Here is a 19,327-nt window from a genome sequence, read left to right as displayed (position 1 = left end):
CAGGATGCTTCCTTTGGGTGGCGGATTCTCCTTTGTGCACAGGAGCGTCCCTACTCTTAAAGGTACTGCTATGGGAAATCCCCAAGGTCTCCCTGTGGAGCATATGGACCCAGAAGAGGAAAATGAGAGATATGGTAAGAACTTACCTTTGTTATCTCTCTTTCCTCGAAGTCCATAGGGTCCACAGGGCACCCACCCTGATGCACCTGGGCTTCTCCCTGGTCACTGGTTTTCCGTCTCCTTCTGTGTGAGAATTTGATTTTTGAGTAATCCAGACTTTCTTCTCTCTCTTTTATCCTCCTCCGGCCTTTGGCTTGCTACGAAACTGAGGTGCCTCTGGCCCGGGGGCGGGGTATAGGAGAGGAACCCAGTGCATCCTGGGAAGAAAAAGTAACTGCGTGGTGCCCAGATGACTCCCATCATCTCCTATACCCCAAAGTCTCCCTGTGGACCCTATGTACTTCGAGGAAAGAGAGATAACAAAGGTAAGTTCTTACCATATCTCTAATTTTATACCTAAATTCTGGGTCTGACCCGGAGGTTGGATCAGGGTTCTGGACTTGGACTTACGGCGTGGAAGTGGACACTTGGAGATGACGTTATCTCCATGCGCTACTGAAGTGGCCGGCATGTTGCGCACGCTCCAGGTCATCGTGACCCGGATTGCGCAGATTACATTGCAGGGTTTGATGGGTCATTCCCGTGTTAAACCTTGCAAGTTACCTGGGTTGGATTGCCGGGTCACTCGACCCAGGAATCCAACCCTGTCCCCTTTTACACCAAGGAGCTACCCGGGACAACCCTGCAATAACCCGGGTTTTAGCTCTGATGTAAAAGGGGTATAACATAGAAACGTTGGTGAATCCCTGTGCCTGTTGGGGTCTTTATTTACATTAGTGCCGCCTGCCTGTCTGTCTGTCTCTTTCTCGCATCTAAATACTTTCCTCCCAAAAAGTGGAAAAATGTATTTTATGGCACTGCAAATGAACGTATAATAATAAAGCCATTGTACTGTACACAGGTAGGCAATCTATTACGTGGCAAGCCTGGGACTTTTAGAATAATCTTTTTTTATATAAACGGTTTTTCAGTGCTCTTCATAGTGACTGTTGAAGAAGGTGTTCGCTTGTCATGTCTGTGTACAACAGGCAAACGCATGGGGGGTTTACGGTTTCCTGCAAAACCCCCTCCCTAGCACACACCATGATGACCACAATACTTTTTAGTATAATACTAAAGTTGCATGTTTTTTTTAAGATCCCCTCAGTATCACAAATTAAATAATTAGCACCACTTGTTGATGTTTTAAAATGTGTCAGCCAGTAATGAATATAACTGTGCACCACCTAGGAGATCTAAAAAACATGCACTGTTAGGGGTGCACTGATATAGACCATCAGTAGGGCCAGTGCATAAGGAGACCAATCTGTACATACTGTATATATCCAGGGCAGTGCTAGGTGCACAATACTTGTTACTTAGGGCCTGATTCAGAGCCGGACGCTCTGAACAGAGCGCTCGCTCTGAATCAGTGCCCTCCTACATGAAAATGGAGCGGCCTCCTGGCCGCTCGCATAGCTGTGGGGGACCACCCACAGCATATGCGAGCGGCCAAAAAGATGGTCGCGATGGTCAATACCATCGCGACCATCGGGCTTGCGATGAGACCCTGCGGTAGGGTCTCGGTGATCGCAAGCCCTGAAGTGATTTTGGCTCTATCAGAGCCAAAATCACTCCCACTGACATCACTAGTGATGTCAGTGGGGCCGGACCCAGACGGTAGGCGTTCCCATTGGAACGCCTCCGTCTGGCAGCCACGCCCCGGAACGCCCACCAAAGGGGCGTGCTGTCAGTCACCATCGACATCACGCCCCCTTTGGTGCGAGACCCGGAGCGACAGCTTGGCTGTCGTTGTCCGGGTCTCGCGCATGCGCACGACGGAGCTCCCTCCGTCGTGCGCATGCGCATTGGGGAACATCGACCCGCTTAGTGTGCTATGAATGACCCCCTTAGTGTGCTATGGCCCAAGGAGTCACAGTGCACAATCTTATTCACATTACACCGTACATAGGCCCTCCGTCGTGCGCATGCGCAGTGCACACCATCGACCCACTTGCGAGCGGACAGCCGCTTGCGAGTGGGTCTGAATCAGGCCCATAGTGCCCGATTCATATTACACCATAAAGTAGTGTCTCTTATTTATGTTACCACACACAGTAGTGACCCTTTTACACAATGCCCACAGTAGTGACCCTTTTACACAATGCCCACAGTAGTGACCCTTATACACAATGCCCCCAGCAGTGGTGTCCCTTACACAATGCCCCCAGCAGTGGTGTCCCTTACACAATGCCCCCAGTAGTGGTGCCCCCTATGCAGTCCCCTTAGTAGTAGGGCCCCCTATCCAGTGCCCCCAGTAGTAGTATGCCCCCCAGTAGTATGCCCCCCATTAGCAGGCCCCCAGTAGTATGCCCCCCATTAGCACGCCCCCAGTAGTATGCCCCCCCAGTAATATGCCCCCCATTAGCAGGCCCGCAGTAGTATGCCCCCCAATAGCAGGCCCCCAGTAGTATGCCCCCATAAGCAGGCCTCCAGTAGTATGCCCTCCATTAGCTGGCCACTAGTAGTATGCCCCCCCAGTAGTATGCCCCCATAAGCAGGCCCCCAGTAGTATGCCCCCATAAGCAGGCCCCCTCAGTAGTATGCCACCATAAGCAGGCCCCCAGTAGTATGCCCCCCAGTAGTATGCCCCCCATTAGCTGGCCCCCAGTAGCATGCTCCCCCAGTAGCATGCCCCATAAGCAGGCCCCTTTAGTATGCCCCCCCAGTAGTATGGCCCCCAATAGTAGGCTCCCCCAGTAGCAGGCCCCCCCAGTAGTATGCCCCCCATTAGCAGGCCCCCCAGTAGTAAGCCCCCCAGTAGCAGGCCCCCCCAGTAGTATGCCCCCCATTAGCAGGCCCCCCCAGTAGTATGCCCCCCAGTAGTAGGCCCCCAGTAGTATGCCCCCCCAGTAGCAGGCCCCCTGTAGTACGCCCCCCTGTAGTATGCCCCCCAGTAGTAGGCCCCCCCAGTAGCTGGCCCCCTGTAGTATGCCCCCCCAGTAGTAGGCCCCCCAGTAGCAGGCCCCCTGTAGTATGCCCCCCCAGTAGTAGTCCCCCCAGTAGCAGGCCCCCAGTAGTATGCCCCCCATTAGCACGCCCCCAGTAGTATGCCCCCCCAGTAATATGCCCCCCATTAGCAGGCCCGCAGTAGTATGCCCCCCATTAGCAGGCCCCCAGTAGTATGCCCCCATAAGCAGGCCTCCAGTAGTATGCCCCCCATTAGCTGGCCACTAAGTATGCCCCCCCAGTAGTATGCCCCCATAAGCAGGCCCCCAGTAGTATGCCCCCATAAGCAGGCCCCCAGTAGTATGCCCCCCAGTAGTATGCCCCCCATTAGCTGGCCCCCAGTAGTATGCCCCCCCAGTAGCATGCCCCATAAGCAGGCCCCTGTAGTATGCCCCCCCAGTAGTATGGCCCCCAATAGTCGGCTCCCCCAGTAGCAGGCCCCCCCAGTAGTATGCCCCCCATTAGCAGGCCCCCCAGTAGTAAGCCCCCCAGTAGCAGGCACCCCCAGTAGTATGCCCCCCATTAGCAGGCCCCCCAAGTAGTATGCCCCCCAGTAGTAGGCCCCCAGTAGTATGCCCCCCCAGTAGCAGGCCCCCAGTAGTATGCCCCCCCAGTAGCAGGCCCCCTGTAGTACGCCCCCCTGTAGTATGCCCCCCCCAGTAGTAGGCCCCCCCAGTAGCTGGCCCCCTGTAGTATGCCCCCCCAGTAGTATGCCCCCCAGTAGTAGGCTCCCCCAGTAGCAGGCCCCCCCAGTAGTATGCCCCCTATTAGCAGGCCCCCCAGTAGTATGCCCCCCCAGTAGTATGCCTCCCCAGTAGCAGGCCCCCAGTAGTATGCCCCCCAGTAGTAGGCCCCCCAGTAGCAGGCCCCCCCAGTAGTATGCCCCCCATTAGCAGGCCCCCCCAGTAGTATGCCCCCCAGTAGTAGGCCCCCAGTAGTATGCCCCCCCAGTAGCAGGCCCCCTGTAGTACGCCCCCCTGTAGTATGCCCCCCCCAGTAGTAGGCCCCCCCAGTAGCTGGCCCCCTGTAGTATGCCCCCCCAGTAGTATGCCCCCCAGTAGTAGGCTCCCCCAGTAGCAGGCCCCCCCAGTAGTATGCCCCCTATTAGCAGGCCCCCCAGTAGTATGCCCCCCCAGTAGTATGCCCCCCCAATAGCGGGCCCCCAGTAGTATGCCCCCCAGTAGTAGGCCCCCCAGTAGCAGGCCCCCCCAGTAGTATGCCCCCCATTAGCAGGCCCCCCCAGTAGTATGCCCCCCAGTAGTAGGCCCCCAGTAGTATGCCCCCCCAGTAGCAGGCCCCCTGTAGTACGCCCCCCTGTAGTATGCCCCCCCAGTAGTAGGCCCCCCCAGTAGCTGGCCCCCTGTAGTATGCCCCCCCAGTAGTAGGCCCCCCAGTAGCAGGCCCCCTGTAGTATGCCCCCCAGTAGTATGTCCCCCCAGTAGCAGGCCCCCATACACACATTAAAAAAAAACAAACACCTGTATCCCTGCTCCAGCCGCCGTCCGCTCTGCTGCCACGCGACGAGGTGGGAGCCGGATGACGGAGCTCCTGAGTGAGCTCCAGCTGGCTCCCTCCGTGCAGCAGCCAATGAGAGTCTGTGTGACTCTCATTGGCTGCTGTAACAAACACACAGCTGCCGCTCGCGGCTGTGTGTTTGTTCTGTGTAGGGCAGACTGCTACCACAGCGCTCTGCCCTACACTCGAGGAGCCCTGATGTCGGATTCTCTAGCGAGAATCCGACATCAGGCGGCCACCGTTCGGCGCCGAACGGGGATCCGAGTCAGGCGGGGAAAACCCGAACAGCATTCGGGTGGACTCAGATCCCCTATGTTCGGAGCAGTTCGGATTCCACAGAACACAATGCCCACAGTAGTGCCCCTTTTACACAATGCAGTCCCCTTAGTAGTAGGGCCCCCTATGCAGTGCCCCCAGTAGTAGTATGCCCCCCAGTAGTATGCCCCCCATTAGCAGGCCCCCAGTAGTATGCCCCCCATTAGCACGCCCCCTGTAGTATGCCCCCCATTAGCAGGCCCGCAGTAGTATGCCCCCCATTAGCAGGCCCCCAGTAGTATGCCCCCATAAGCAGGCCCCCAGTAGTATGCCCCCCATTAGCTGGCCCCTAGTAGTATGCCCCCCCCAGTAGTATGCCCCCATAAGCAGGCCCCCAGTAGTATGCCCCCCCAGTAGTATGCCCCCCTAGTAGTATGCCCCCATAAGCAGGCCCCCAGTAGTATGCCCGCCATAAGCAGGCCCCTAGTAGTATGCCTCCATAAGCAGGCCCCCAGCAGTATGCCCCCATAAGCAGGCCCCAGTAGTATGCATAAGCAGGCCCCCAGTAGTATGCCCCCCCAGTAGTATGCCCCCCATTATCTGGCCCCCAGTAGTATGCCCCCATAAGCAGGCCCCCAGTAGTATGCCCCCCAGTAGTATGCCCCCATAAGCAGGCCCCCAGTAGTATGCCCCCTCAGTAGTATGCCCCCATAAGCAGGCACCCTGTAGTATGCCCCCCCAGTACTATTCCCCCCATTAGCTGGCCCCCAGTAGTATGCCCCCCCAGTAGCATGCCCCATAAGCAGGCCTCCGTAGTATGCCCCCCCAGTAGTATGCCCCCCAGTAGCAGGCCCCCCCAGTAGTATGCCCCCCATTAGCAGGCCCCCCAGTAGTATGCCCCCCCAGTAGTATGCCCCCCCAGTAGCAGGCCCCCAGTAGTATGCCCCCCAGTAGTAGGCCCCCCAGTAGAAGGGCCCCCCAGTAGTATGCCCCCCATTAGCAGGCCCCCCCAGTAGTATACCCCCCCTGTAGTAGGCCCCCAGTAGTATGCCCCCCCAGTTGCAGGCCCCCTGTAGTATGACCCCCTGTAGTATGCCCCCCCAGTAGGTGGCCCCCCCAGTAGCAGGCCCCCTGTAGTATGCCCCCCCAGTAGTAGGCCCCCCAGTAGCAGGCCCCCTGTAGTATGCCCCCCAGTAGTATGTCCCCCCAGTAGCAGGCCCCCATACACATATTAAAAAACCACCTGTATCCCCGCTCCAGCCGCGGTCCGCTCTGCTGCCACCCAACGAGGAGGGAGCCGGATGACGGAGCTCCTGAGTGAGCTCCAGCCGGCTCCCTCCGTGCAGCAGCCAATGAGAGTCTGTGTGACTCTCATTGGCTGCTGTAACAAACACACAGCTGCCGCTGGCGGCTGTGTGTTTGTTCTGTGTAGGGCAGTCCGCTATCACAGCGCTCTGCGCTACACTCGAGGAGCCCTGATGCCGGATTCTCTCGCTTTCCATCTAAATAAAATGGTTTTGGTGCTAGCTTGGACACCAGGTGATAGAGGCGAGGAAGCATTATTGTAGTTTTCATTTATGGCTTGAAGGCATCTTTGCCTTTGCGATTTGCTATCTTGAGACACGTACTGAGGAACATGCAAACTTGTTTACTTATATTGAGTCCTATATGTTCCCCCGGTACAATGGGCTTGCATGGAGGGAGTATAATTCGTATTTAGGCTCATTCAGGATGGCAAACTGATTATGCCCCTAGGAGTGAATTACGTAGAAGTGTGGCTTGTGGTTTCACATGGTAATGGGTGTGGGGATAGTCAACCGGGGGCATAGTCCCAATTGCACTAGTCAGGTAGTCACCAAGATGGGCTGTCTAAATGGTTGGAATGGTACCCCGAAAGTGTGTAATCTTCCCTTTTTCTCACTAGGTTTTCTGGTTGGTTGTGGTTTACCATTGCTGGGTCGCTTAATGTTAGGAGGCCCTACAATTTACGTTATGACGGCAGGTCCCTGGGGGTGTTGTGGGTTGCTGTGTACACTGAGATTTTTGGGGTAGATTGTAGGGCCCGTTTCCCTTGCCCCTCCCTGCAGGATCTGTGATTTCTTCTTTGTAGGTGGTTCTTATTTTAGGCCCCCGGGGTTGTACCTCCTTAGTAAATATTTATCTTAGCCCGATGGTTTTTCTGTTAATGACGCCATACCAGAGCCGGCCTGCAGAGTGGTTTTTATCAGCTGTTTGTTGATGCCTTGTGGCTGATTCGTTTGTTTTGGTTCCGGTATTTTGTTTACTAGGCTAGTTATTGTATCGTTATTCCGTTGCCTTTCCATCCGTATGCATGCACTATATGGGTTCATTAGGACGTGGTGTATTTGTTGATAACTTTTTACACATGGGCTCTGCAGTCTACTGCACTTATTTTGAGAAATTCAATTCATTTTACACTTGTGCTTTTCCGCTGCCATTGCCGGGCCTGTGTTTGCACATTATTTATATCACATTTCTCTTTATAGGGCCAGGGGGAGCGATGTCTGTGCTGACCTCCTCTATTCTGCCCAAGCCATGTTTCGGATTTTGGGTGTTCCGGAGTACATTATAAGACAGAGATTTTCTTTTCATGCTTGTTTTTATCTGGGCACTTAGGGCCTGATTCAGAGCCGGACGCAATTAGCGCTCACTCGTCCAGAAAATAGGGTTGGCTATTCAAATGAACCGTTCGCTCTTTGCGGTCTGTTCACGCCTCTAGGTCTGAACGAGCGAACAAAACTTGCAGTCGTTTTTTGGGAAACTATGCCCCCTGGCCGCTCGCATCCTACATCATGTCCGCTATTTATTAGATTAATCGAGTACATCGACCAGGGTATGAACTGCTCGCTATTCTGTGGTTGGTTTTTGCTACCACAATTTTGCGAGCAGTTCTGGCTATTAAATAACCAGGTGACGTGGTCAATGACGCTGCTGTTTTAATTATGCACACCCATAAAATGCCCGTTTTGACCTTTAAGCACGCCTGCGTTCGGATCTCCACTCCCCGTTTTCAAGCACCTTCCCCTGTTACCACCCACATACACCTCATTCTGTCACTCAAATTATCAGGCATTCGCTATTTTGCGAGCACATGAATTTCGGCCGCACTGACTGGTTCGCGCATGCGTATAACGATCCGTACGCATGCGCAGTTGGGCAAACATCGCTCGGAGCGAACGAGAGGCTGCTTACGAGCGGCTCTGAATCAGGCTCTTAGTTAGACGTTGTTGCTAGTTGCTGTCATTTGCAGCAGGAAATATGGTTGCTTTTTGTATCCTTTGCCGGTGGTTTGTAGGCTTATAGGTTTAAGCTGCGCACTGTGTAGTCGTTACTAGGTTCATTTATTGTGATTGTCATTTCATCCCTCTGGGCAGGTTGTTGGTATGCAGTTGGAAGGGGCACATTCGGTGGGAGCAAGCCCCATCACCACGTGCGTTTCTCTTCTGAGATTGAGAACGACCTCCGCACTTGGTTCAAGTTCCTAGTTCAATGTAGTAGCTTCTGTGTTTGTCCTTCAGATCTGGTTGCTATTACTACGTTACAGCTTTTACCAAGGCAGCTGGCTTGTCGGATTCGGTGACTTTTTTGATGGTGACTGATATGTAGCATCCTGGCCGCTGGAACGACATGCGGAAAGACTTATTGGCACTTTTTTGTTGTTGGTATTGTTTCTGTTAGTTGTGGTGTTGGACCTATGGAGTGGTCGTTTAAGTATTCTCCTCCAGCTTTACGGCTGTTGAGGCATTTAGTTTGCCTGGTCTGGGGGACGATACTCTATTCCGAGCCTGTCATGTGCCCTGTGTATATGCTGCAATTTCCATATGCTTTGTCTCACTTTATTTTGCCCATTTTTCAGATGCTGGCTCCAGCGATTTCTGCAGTGCAGTTACCTTGCCTTTGGTATTGCAGATTCTCAGGCTGGCATGGAGGGCGCTTGTGCTGGCACTTCTGCAGACATATTTAGTGGCCTGGCGGGACTGGCAGGCCTTCTGCACACAGGGCTCTCAGGGGGTTAGGTCTTCAAGGGACATGTTTTTGTCATTTGTATGAGGGTATTACCAGTGGGGCCACTTTAAGGCTCCTGTGTTTGCAGCGCTGATGGGAATCTCCTTCTTTTGTTAGTTGAAGGGTCTTTACGGCCCTTCATAATCTTTTCTGATATTCGAGGCCCTTGAAGTTTGTCGTAAGGGTTTCTCGTGGGTGCTGGCTCCTACAGACCCTTTGACTTGCAGCTTGGGTAATGGACAAGGTGGCTTCTGTCGAATTAGTAGTTGATCTTTTCAGTTTGGCCTTTCAGTTGCAATTTGGTGTTGTTCGGGTTAGTGCGTTTGCAGGGTCCAGCAAGACTTTGTTTTCCTTGGTTTCATTGTTTCAGTACACTGTGTTCAGGGCTTTGGCGTGTTGCGCAGGCTTAGGTTTTCCAGGCTAACCAATTAGGATGTGGCGGATGGCTTACCTTACCGAGGCTGGGGATCCCTCTATTTGCTCTGTGCGACCCGTTCCTTGTACATGGGGTGTTGCCCTTCAGATGGGCCCAGTGTTTAGTACGTGCTATTTTAACTGCTCTCCACAGTGGTGTATCTATAATGGGTGCAGTGTGGGCGGGGCACACAGGCCCCCAGGTCCAGGGGGGCCCCGCACCGCACACACTACACCCATATTATTTTAAACTTACCTATCCGTGGTCCCGCGTCGGGTGTCAGTGCTGCTCAAAATACTGGAAAATGGCCGCCGCAGCCATTTTTCCGGAGTTCTGCACATGCGCGGTAGACTCCAGGCACACTCTAGTGCACAGAGTCTACTAAGGCTCCGGTGTCTGGCTAGCTGCGTCAGTTGACTGCCGGCCACCAGGGAGAGAGGAGGGGGCCCCGCACGGGAAGTGCACATGGGCCCCCTGCTCTCTTTAGACGCCCCTGCCTCTCCATTTTAGTTTAATGATGTTCTTATGTGAAGTTTAGCGGAGTTAGGAGTTAGGTTTAGATGGGGCTTTTCATGTAACTCATTTTAGGGTGGGGCAGTGACTGGCACAGCTTTGGCATAGGTGTCTATTGCGTACTTTAAAGGGATTGGTGGGTGCAAGTTTTGGTAGCTTTCCCTGCATCGTTGTTTGCCCGCCAGTTTTCGAATGACTAGCATTCGAAATATGGGGGTGTGAAGAGATTTTTTTTTATTTTTCCTCCTGGGAACCCAGATCTGGCTCAATTTCTGTTCACGGGAGATTTTTTTGTTTTTCTCTTTTACTCGGGTTACCTGTACCCCTTTATGCATCCCTGCTAGTTAGTTGCTATGTTTTTCATTTTGTATGCTTATGTGGCTTGGTTTTGGTGCGGTGGCTCCCGGTAAAGGAGATGAGCAGGTTTGGCTGTTGGACCATTCTTACATGCTTTTGGGCTGAGAGTCATGGTTTGGCACGTATTGCCAGTTTGTTGCATGGTGGATGGCATGTTTCGGTTGATGGGCGTGCGTGGCCTCCGGTGTCCATTTTGTTAAGGGTTTGTTAGATTCGGCAATTCGATGAGGAGTGCCTGGATGATTGGTGTTGCATATAGGCTATCAAATTTGTATGTAAAGGGCTTGGAGCTGCTTGTGGGACTGCGTGAGATTCCGGATGACGTCAGTTTGCTGTGGCGATTTTGCGCGTTGCCTGAATGTATGTGAAAAATGTGGAGCTGATTATTTGACTGCGTGAGATTTCTGGATGATGTTATTTTGCTGTGACCGACTGTCCGCATTGTCTGATTAGAGATGGTTCCCCGTGTGGTGCGTCGGGGTGTCCGTAATCCTACGGTCTTGTTTAGGGCGAGGTAAAAGTTAGCTTGGCTTTGGCCAGGCATGTGTGGTCATGTGTAAGCTTGGTGGTTAGGCATAGCTTTTAGGCTTGGACCTTGGTTGATTTTTCATCCTGATGAAGTACTGTACACCTTAATGCTGAGGGTTTAGGATGTTTATTATGAACTGATTGTTTTCCTTGGCTAGTTTCTTGTTTTTGTTGGTGGCGGGCCAGTTTCCCCTTGGAAGCAGGCTTTGGCGGGAGAACGCTGCGTCTCAGTGGCTTTATGTGGCGCAAGAATATTTTGTGAGGGCGCTAGCCCTCGATGTACATGGCGAGTTTGTCCTTCTCTGTGCAGGGGGACCCGGGCATTTTTTTTGTACAGCAGCGTTCGGTCTGTACCCTTGAGGGAAGCAAGTCCTTCGCAAGCCTAAGTGCGTCTATAGGGGGGATGTTTCCGTTGTCCCGCCGATTTGTTTGCATCTAGAAGGTTGGAACTGAGATTGCAGCGTTTTTTGGCCACCAGGGTTAGGTGAATTATTTTAATTGATAAATAAAAGATGTGACCTTTTAGCCAAGCCGCATTGTGTCCGTGTCTTTATTTATTAGTTTAAGTCTAGTGTTAAGCTAAGATAAGGTTGGTGTAGGTTAATTAGCAAAAAACAAATGGAGGTCTTATATGTGATTGCATTGTCGCTGCCCAATTACCACCCGTAAACGCCCTGTTTCACGGAAATACAGGTCCAGTCAAGTTGTGTATGATTTAAAATAGGGTGAGCATACGCCAAAAAAAGTGTAAAACCCCTTCTGTGCATACGTTGCGTGCAAAATCTTGCTGCTTGCATCAGTGGCGAGCTCCATGTCACCCAGAATAATGAAAGTTTGTATAGACAATATATGCTATAACAAAGTGTGTGTATACATTGTATAGTATAAATGTTTGTATAGACAATATAAGCAATAACACAGTGTGTGTATACATTGTATAGTATAAATGTTTGTATAGACAATATAAGCTATAACACAGTGTGTGTATACATTGTATAGTATAAAGGTATGTATAGACAATATAAGCTATAACACAGTGTGTGTATACATTGTATAGTATAAAGGTATGTATAGACAATATAAGCTATAACACAGTGTGTGTATACATTGTATAGTATAAATGTTTGTATAGACAATATAAGCTATAACACAGTGTGTGTATACATTGTATAGTATAAAGGTATGTATAGACAATATATGCTATAACACAGTGTGTGTATACATTGTATAGTATAAAGGTATGTATAGACAATATAAGCTATAACACAGTGTGTGTATACATTGTATAGTATAAATGTTTGTATAGACAATATAAGCTATAACACAGTGTGTGTATACATTGTATAGTATAAATGTTTGTATAGACAATATAAGCTATAACACAGTGTGTGTATACATTGTATAGTATAAATGTTTGTATAGACAATATAAGCTATAACACAGTGTGTGTATACATTGTATAGTATAAATGTTTGTATAGACAATATAAGCTATAACACAGTGTGTGTATACATTGTATAGTATAAATGTTTGTATAGACAATATAAGCTATAACACAGTGTGTGTATACATTGTATAGTATAAATGTTTGTATAGACAATATAAGCTATAACACAGTGTGTGTATACATTGTATAGTATAAATGTTTGTATAGACAATATAAGCTATAACACAGTGTGTGTATACATTGTATAGTATAAAGGTATGTATAGACAATATAAGCTATAACACAGTGTGTGTATACATTGTATAGTATAAATGTTTGTATAGACAATATAAGCTATAACACAGTGTGTGTATACATTGTATAGTATAAATGTTTGTATAGACAATATAAGCTATAACACAGTGTGTGTATACATTGTATAGTATAAATGTTTGTATAGACAATATAAGCTATAACACAGTGTGTGTATACATTGTATAGTATAAAGGTATGTATAGACAATATAAGTTGTCTCCCATATACAGAATGCTTGGGACCAGGGGTATTTTGGATAATGGAATATTCCGTATTTTGGAATATTTGCATACCATAATGAAATATCTTGGGAATGGGACCCAAATACAGAATGCATTTATTTGTTCTATACACGTTATACACACAGCCTGCAGGTCATTTTATACAATGTAATGTGATAGAAGCACTGGGGAAAGTGTGGAATGGCTTCTATATTCCTGTCCTATGTGTTTTAAAACCCCCAGTAGAAGTCTGTTGGACAAAGCAGACTAGAAATGTCGGCTTTTGTGAAAAGCCGGAATGGGTCCTGGCGGTGTGGATGTGAGGAGAGGGAGGGCTCCATCCACAGGCCACTCCGGGTGTTGGGCCTTTCAGCCTGGTAGCAGGTCATTAGGGCTTGCACCTGGAAATGGCTGTGATAAGCTAGGTTTACTTGTGGCTGAGTGTCTAAAACCTGAGAGAGCAGGCCCGCAGGTTAGCTTGCTCTGAGACACTGTTTGCTACAAACCAGAAGGTACTGTGGACGTGAACTTATTTTAGTGTTCAGTTAGTGAGGGAATTTACTGTCTAGTTATAGCCCAGATGGGCTAGGATTTATTTTATGTTTGTTAATTTGATTATTGATGTTGCACAATAAAAACTGGTGCTGACCAGGTTGCACGAAAACCCATGACTGGAGTGCTATTTCCTGGCTGCTGTGTGTAAGGAGGAGGTGTCCCTCTACCCCAGGAGAGGGACCCCCTACCCCGACCTTATCACAGTATTAAATAATTTTGTCGTTCAAACAAAGTTTGTGTACAGAAATGAAATGTATTTATGTTTCATATACACCTTATACACACAGTCTGAAGGTCATTTTATACAATAGTTTTAATAATTTGTGCCTTAGACAAAGTTTGTGTACATTGAACCATCAAAAATCAAAGGTTTCATTATCTCAGTCATGCCTAAAAAATTCTGTATTTCGGAATATTTGGATATGGGAGACTCAACCTGTATATACTTACTGTAACAAAGTGTGTGTATACATTGTACAGTATAAACCAGTGGTGAAACTAGCGGCGGTGCAGACGGTGGTTTACACCGGGGCCCGATGTGGTGCAGGGGCCCATAGCCACCGCTGCACCCACAGCTAGTGTCCCTACAACTGTAGTGCAGACCGCAGTGAGGGCCTGATTCAGACCCGGTCGCTAGATGCGTACGCTCGCTCCCAGCATACGCAAATTCGGAACACACCCAGCAAGGCAGACGATCGCATGGCGAGGCATAAGCACACCTACTATGTCTTAGCGTGCGATCACTTTGTGTACGCATACGCCCACCAGCCTGTCTTAAGATGCCCACTTGCGCACGTCATCTCCAGGAAGTGTATACAACCATCGGTACCTCAGATACCATCGGTGTTTGCCTTTACCCTACCGCAAGCACTGCGAGCACTTCAGTGTAAAAACCAGCCAGGTGACATGTACTATGACGCTGCCTGTTAATTATGCACACCTCTGAAACGGCGTTGAAACACTCAGGCACGCCTGCGTTCGCACCTCCACTACCTCGTTACTACTGGCCTGCCCCTGTCACCACCCACAAATGGCCTCTCGTCACTCATTCCACTTGGTGAGCAAGTTCTTCCCAATCGCTCGGACTAGTTCGCACAAGCGCACTGCGATGTATATGCATGCGCACATTAGCAAACATCGCCAGCAACGAGAGAACGCTTGCTAGTGACCGGGTCTGAATCAGGCCCTGAGAGCGGTCCGCACTACACAGTAACAAACACACAGCCACCAGTGGCGGCTGTGTGTTTGTTATAGCAGCCAATGAGAGTCAGACAGACTCTCATTGGCTGCTGCGTCCACGGAGGGAGCTGGCTCCGCCTTCCGGCTCCCCCCCGTAGCGGGTGGTGGGAGAGACGTCATGACATCGTGCAGAATAGCGGGCCTGGAGGAGCGGACAGCGGCGATCACGGCAGGAGCGGGGATGCAGGTAAGTTGTGTGTGTTTTTTGTGTGTGTGTGTGTGTGTGTAAGGGGATATGGGAACTAACACAGCATGGGGGGGTGCTACTGTGGCCACTGTATAGGGGGGGGCGCTACTGGGGACACTGTATGGGGGGTTGCCGCTACTGGGGGCAATGCATAGGGGGACTACTACTGGGGGCACTGCATAGGAGTACTACTACTGGGAGGACTACTACTGGGGGCACTGCATAGGGGGGACTACTACTGGGGGCAATGCATAGGGGGGGACTACTACTGGGGCACTGCATAGTGGGGACTACTACTGGGGGCTTCTACTAGGGGCACTGTTTAAGGGGCACTGCATAGGGGGACCACTACTGGGGGCACTGTATAGGGGGACCACTACTGGGGGCACTGCATAGGGGGCCCGAAGCATATTCTTGCACCTGGGCCCACCACTCTCTAGTTCCCCCACTGGTATAAATGTTTGTATAGACAATATATGCTATAACAAAGCATGTGTATACATTGTATAGTATAAATGTTTGTATAGACAATATATGCTATAACAAAGCATGTGTATACATTGTATAGTATAAATGTTTGTATAGACAATATATACTTACTATAACAAAGTGTGTGTATACATTGTATAGTATAAACGTTTGTACAGACAATACAATATATACTATAACAAAGTGTGTGTATACATTGTATAGTATAAAGGTTTTGTATAGACAATATATGCTATAACAAAGTGTGTGTGTATACATTGTATAGTATAAAGCTTTGTATGGATAATATATCCTATACCATAGGGTGGGTGTGTAAATGCAGTTACACGTAATACTACTGAGTAAGAGATTTCTCTGGGTTAATATACTGTGATGATATTAATTCTGTATAATATATATATATATTAGGGGTGAGCGGGTTCGGATTTCTGAAATCCGAACCCCCCCGAGCCCCCCCGATCCGAGTCCGATCCGAGTCAGGCTCGACTTTTCCCGCCTGACTCGGATCTGAAATCGAGGCAAAACGTCATCTTTCCGCCTTCCGAGTCTCGCGGGTTTTGGATCCTATATAAGGTACACACGTCGGCGCCATTTTCTCACTCGGCTGTGGACAGTGAAGAGGGAGGGTGGGAGTTAGGGCTGTGTAGTGTAGTGTAGTGTAGTGCTGCTGTTGTCCACTACTTCAAAGTCCATAGGGGCTGGCTGTGTTGTGCTGTGCTGCTGTTGTTAATAGGGGCTGTGTCCACTACTTCAAAGTCCATAGGGGCTGGCTGGACTGTGTTGTGCAGTCAGTTCTCCATAGGGGCTGTGTCCACTCCAAAGTCCTGTGCAGTGTCCCAGTCCTAAAGGAGTGCTGTAGTGTTGTCCAGGGGGTGCTCTGTCCATCAGGGGTGCTCCCCCCAAGTGCTAAAAAAATAATATATTTTCTGTGTTTGTGAATTGTGTGCGCAGTAGCCGCACGTGCATCAACAAAGTAGTGCCAAGCGTGCGCCTGTGTCATAAGTAAAGGGCCGGCTGGCTTGACCGTTAAGGGTGCTGTAACCCCCGAAAGTACACTCCAGTCCAAACCAAAAAAAAAATTATTTTCTGTGTTTGTGAATTGTGTGCGCAGTAGCCGCACGTGCATCAACAAAGTAGTGCCAAGCGTGCGCCTGTGTCATAAGTAAAGGGCCGGCTGGCTTGACCGTTAAGGGTGCTGTAACCCCCGAAAGTACACTCCAGTCCAAACCAAAAAAAAAATTATTTTCTGTGTTTGTGAATTGTGTGCGCAGTAGCCGCACGTGCATCAACAAAGTAGTGCCAAGCGTGCGCCTGTGTCATAAGTAAAGGGCCGGCTGGCTTGACCGTTAAGGGTGCTGTAACCCCCGAAAGTACACTCCAGTCCAAACCAAAAAAAATATTATTTTCTGTGTTTGTGAATTGTGTGCGCAGTAGTCGCACGTGCATCAACAAAGTAGTGCCAAGCGTGCGCCTGTGTCATAAGTAAAGGGCCGGCTGGCTTGACCGTTAAGGGTGCTGTAACCCCCGAAAGTACACTCCAGTCCAAACCAAAAAAAAAAATATTTTCTGTGTTTGTGAATTGTGTGCGCAGTAGCCGCACGTGCATCAACAAAGTAGTGCCAAGCGTGCGCCTGTGTCATAAGTAAAGGGCCGGCTGGCTTGACCGTTAAGGGTGCTGTAACCCCCGAAAGTACACTCCAGTCCAAACCAAAAAAAATATTATTTTCTGTGTTTGTGAATTGTGTGCGCAGTAGTCGCACGTGCATCAACAAAGTAGTGCCAAGCGTGCGCCTGTGTCATAAGTAAAGGGCCGGCTGGCTTGACCGTTAAAGGGTGCTGTAACCCCCAAGTACACTCCAGTCCAAACCAAAAAAAAAATTATTTTCTGTGTTTGTGAATTGTGTGCGCAGTAGCCGCACGTGCATCAACAAAGTAGTGCCAAGCGTGCGCCTGTGTCATAAGTAAAGGGCCGGCTGGCTTGACCGTTAAGGGTGCTGTAACCCCCGAAAGTACACTCCAGTCCAAACCAAAAAAAAAATTATTTTCTGTGTTTGTGAATTGTGTGCGCAGTAGCCGCACGTGCATCAACAAAGTAGTGCCAAGCGTGCGCCTGTGTCATAAGTAAAGGGCCGGCTGGCTTGACCGTTAAAGGGTGCTGTAACCCCCGAAAGTACACTCCAGTCCTAACCAAAAAAAAATTATTTTCTGTGTTTGTGAATTGTGTGCGCAGTAGCCGCACGTGCATCAACAAAGTAGTGCCAAGAGTGCGCCTGTGTCATAAGTAAAGGGCCGGCTGGCTTGACCGTTAAGGGTGCTGTAACCCCCGAAAGTACACTCCAGTCCAAACCAAAAAAAAAATTATTTTCTGTGTTTGTGAATTGTGTGCGCAGTAGCCGCACGTGCATCAACAAAGTAATGCCAAGCGTGCGCCTGTGTCATAAGTAAAGGGCCGGCTGGCTTGACCGTTAAGGGTGCTGTAACCCCCGAAAGTACACTCCAGTCCAAACCAAAAAAAAATTATTTTCTGTGTTTGTGAATTGTGTGCGCAGTAGCCGCACGTGCATCAACAAAGTAGTGCCAAGCGTGCGCCTGTGTCATAAGTAAAGGGCCGGCTGGCTTGACCGTTAAGGGTGCTGTAACCCCCGAAAGTACACTCCAGTCCAAACCAAAAAAAATATTATTTTCTGTGTTTGTGAATTGTGTGCGCAGTAGTCGCACGTGCATCAACAAAGTAGTGCCAAGCGTGCGCCTGTGTCATAAGTAAAGGGCCGGCTGGCTTGACCGTTAAAGGGTGCTGTAACCCCCAAGTACACTCCAGTCCAAACCAAAAAAAAAATTATTTTCTGTGTTTGTGAATTGTGTGCGCAGTAGCCGCACGTGCATCAACAAAGTAGTGCCAAGCGTGCGCCTGTGTCATAAGTAAAGGGCCGGCTGGCTTGACCGTTAAAGGGTGCTGTAACCCCCGAAAGTACACTCCAGGCCAAACCAAAAAAAAATTATTTTCTGTGTTTGTGAATTGTGTGCGCAGTAGCCGCACGTGCATCAACAAAGTAGTGCCAAGAGTGCGCCTGTGTCATAAGTAAAGGGCCGGCTGGCTTGACCGTTAAAGGGTGCTGTAACCCACAAAGTACACTCCAGTCCAAACCAAAAAAAAAATTATTTTCTGTGTTTAGCCGCACGTATATATCAAATCGATATAACATAAATGGAGGACCAAACTTTCTCCGATAAAAATAAAATAGAGAAAGATCAAGAACCACTTCCTCCTAGTGCTGAAGCTGCTGCCACTAGTCATGACATAGACGATAACATGCCATCAACGTCGTCTGCCAAGGCCGATGCCCAATGTCATAGTAGAGGGCACATACAATCCCAAATGGCAAAGTTCAGGAAAATGACCTTGAAAAAGACATTTAAATCAGCTGAAGAGAAACGTAAACTTGCCAATATGCCATTTACGACACGGAGTGGCAAGGAACGGCTAAGGTCGATCCCTAGTATGTTCATGACTAGTGGTTCAGCTTCACATGACGATGGAAGCCCTCCTCCCACTAAAAAAATCAAAAGAGTTAAGCTGGCAAAAGCACAGCGAAGAACTGTGCTTTCTAAGAAGATATCACAAATCCCCAAGGAGAGTCCAAGTGTGGTGGTGGTTGCGATGCCTGACCTTCCCAGCACTGGACGGGAAGAGGTGGCTCTTTCCACCATTTGCATGCCCCCTGCAAGTGCTGAAAGGAGCACCCACAGTCCACTTGCTGATATGCAAATTGAAGATGTCACTGTTGAAGTACAACAGGATGAGGATACTGGTGTAGCTGGCGCTGAGGAGGAAGTTGGCGAGGAGGATTCTGATGGTGATGTGGTTTGTTTAAATCAGGCTCCGGGGGAGACAGTTGTTGTCCGTGGGATGAAAAAGCCCATCACGGTCATGCCTGGGCAGAAGACCAAACATTCCACCTCTTTGGTCTGGCAATATTTCTATCCAAATCCGGACAACAACTGTCTTGCCATATGTACCATATGTAAAGGTGAAATAAGTAGGGGTAGGGACGTCAACCACCTAGGAACATCCTCCCTTATACGGCACCTGCAGCGCGTTCATAAAAAGTTACTGTCAAGTTCAGAAACTTTGGCTAAGACCGTAAGCAGTCCAGGGACACCTAAATCCCGTTGTCCTG

Source organism: Taudactylus pleione, unplaced genomic scaffold (assembly GCF_031769625.1).
Source record: "Taudactylus pleione unplaced genomic scaffold, aTauple2 ptg000796l, whole genome shotgun sequence".
NCBI classification, from domain to species: Eukaryota; Metazoa; Chordata; class Amphibia; order Anura; family Myobatrachidae; genus Taudactylus; species Taudactylus pleione.
The sequence above is the reverse complement of the archived record's forward strand: the minus strand, read 5'-3'. Positions refer to the sequence as shown.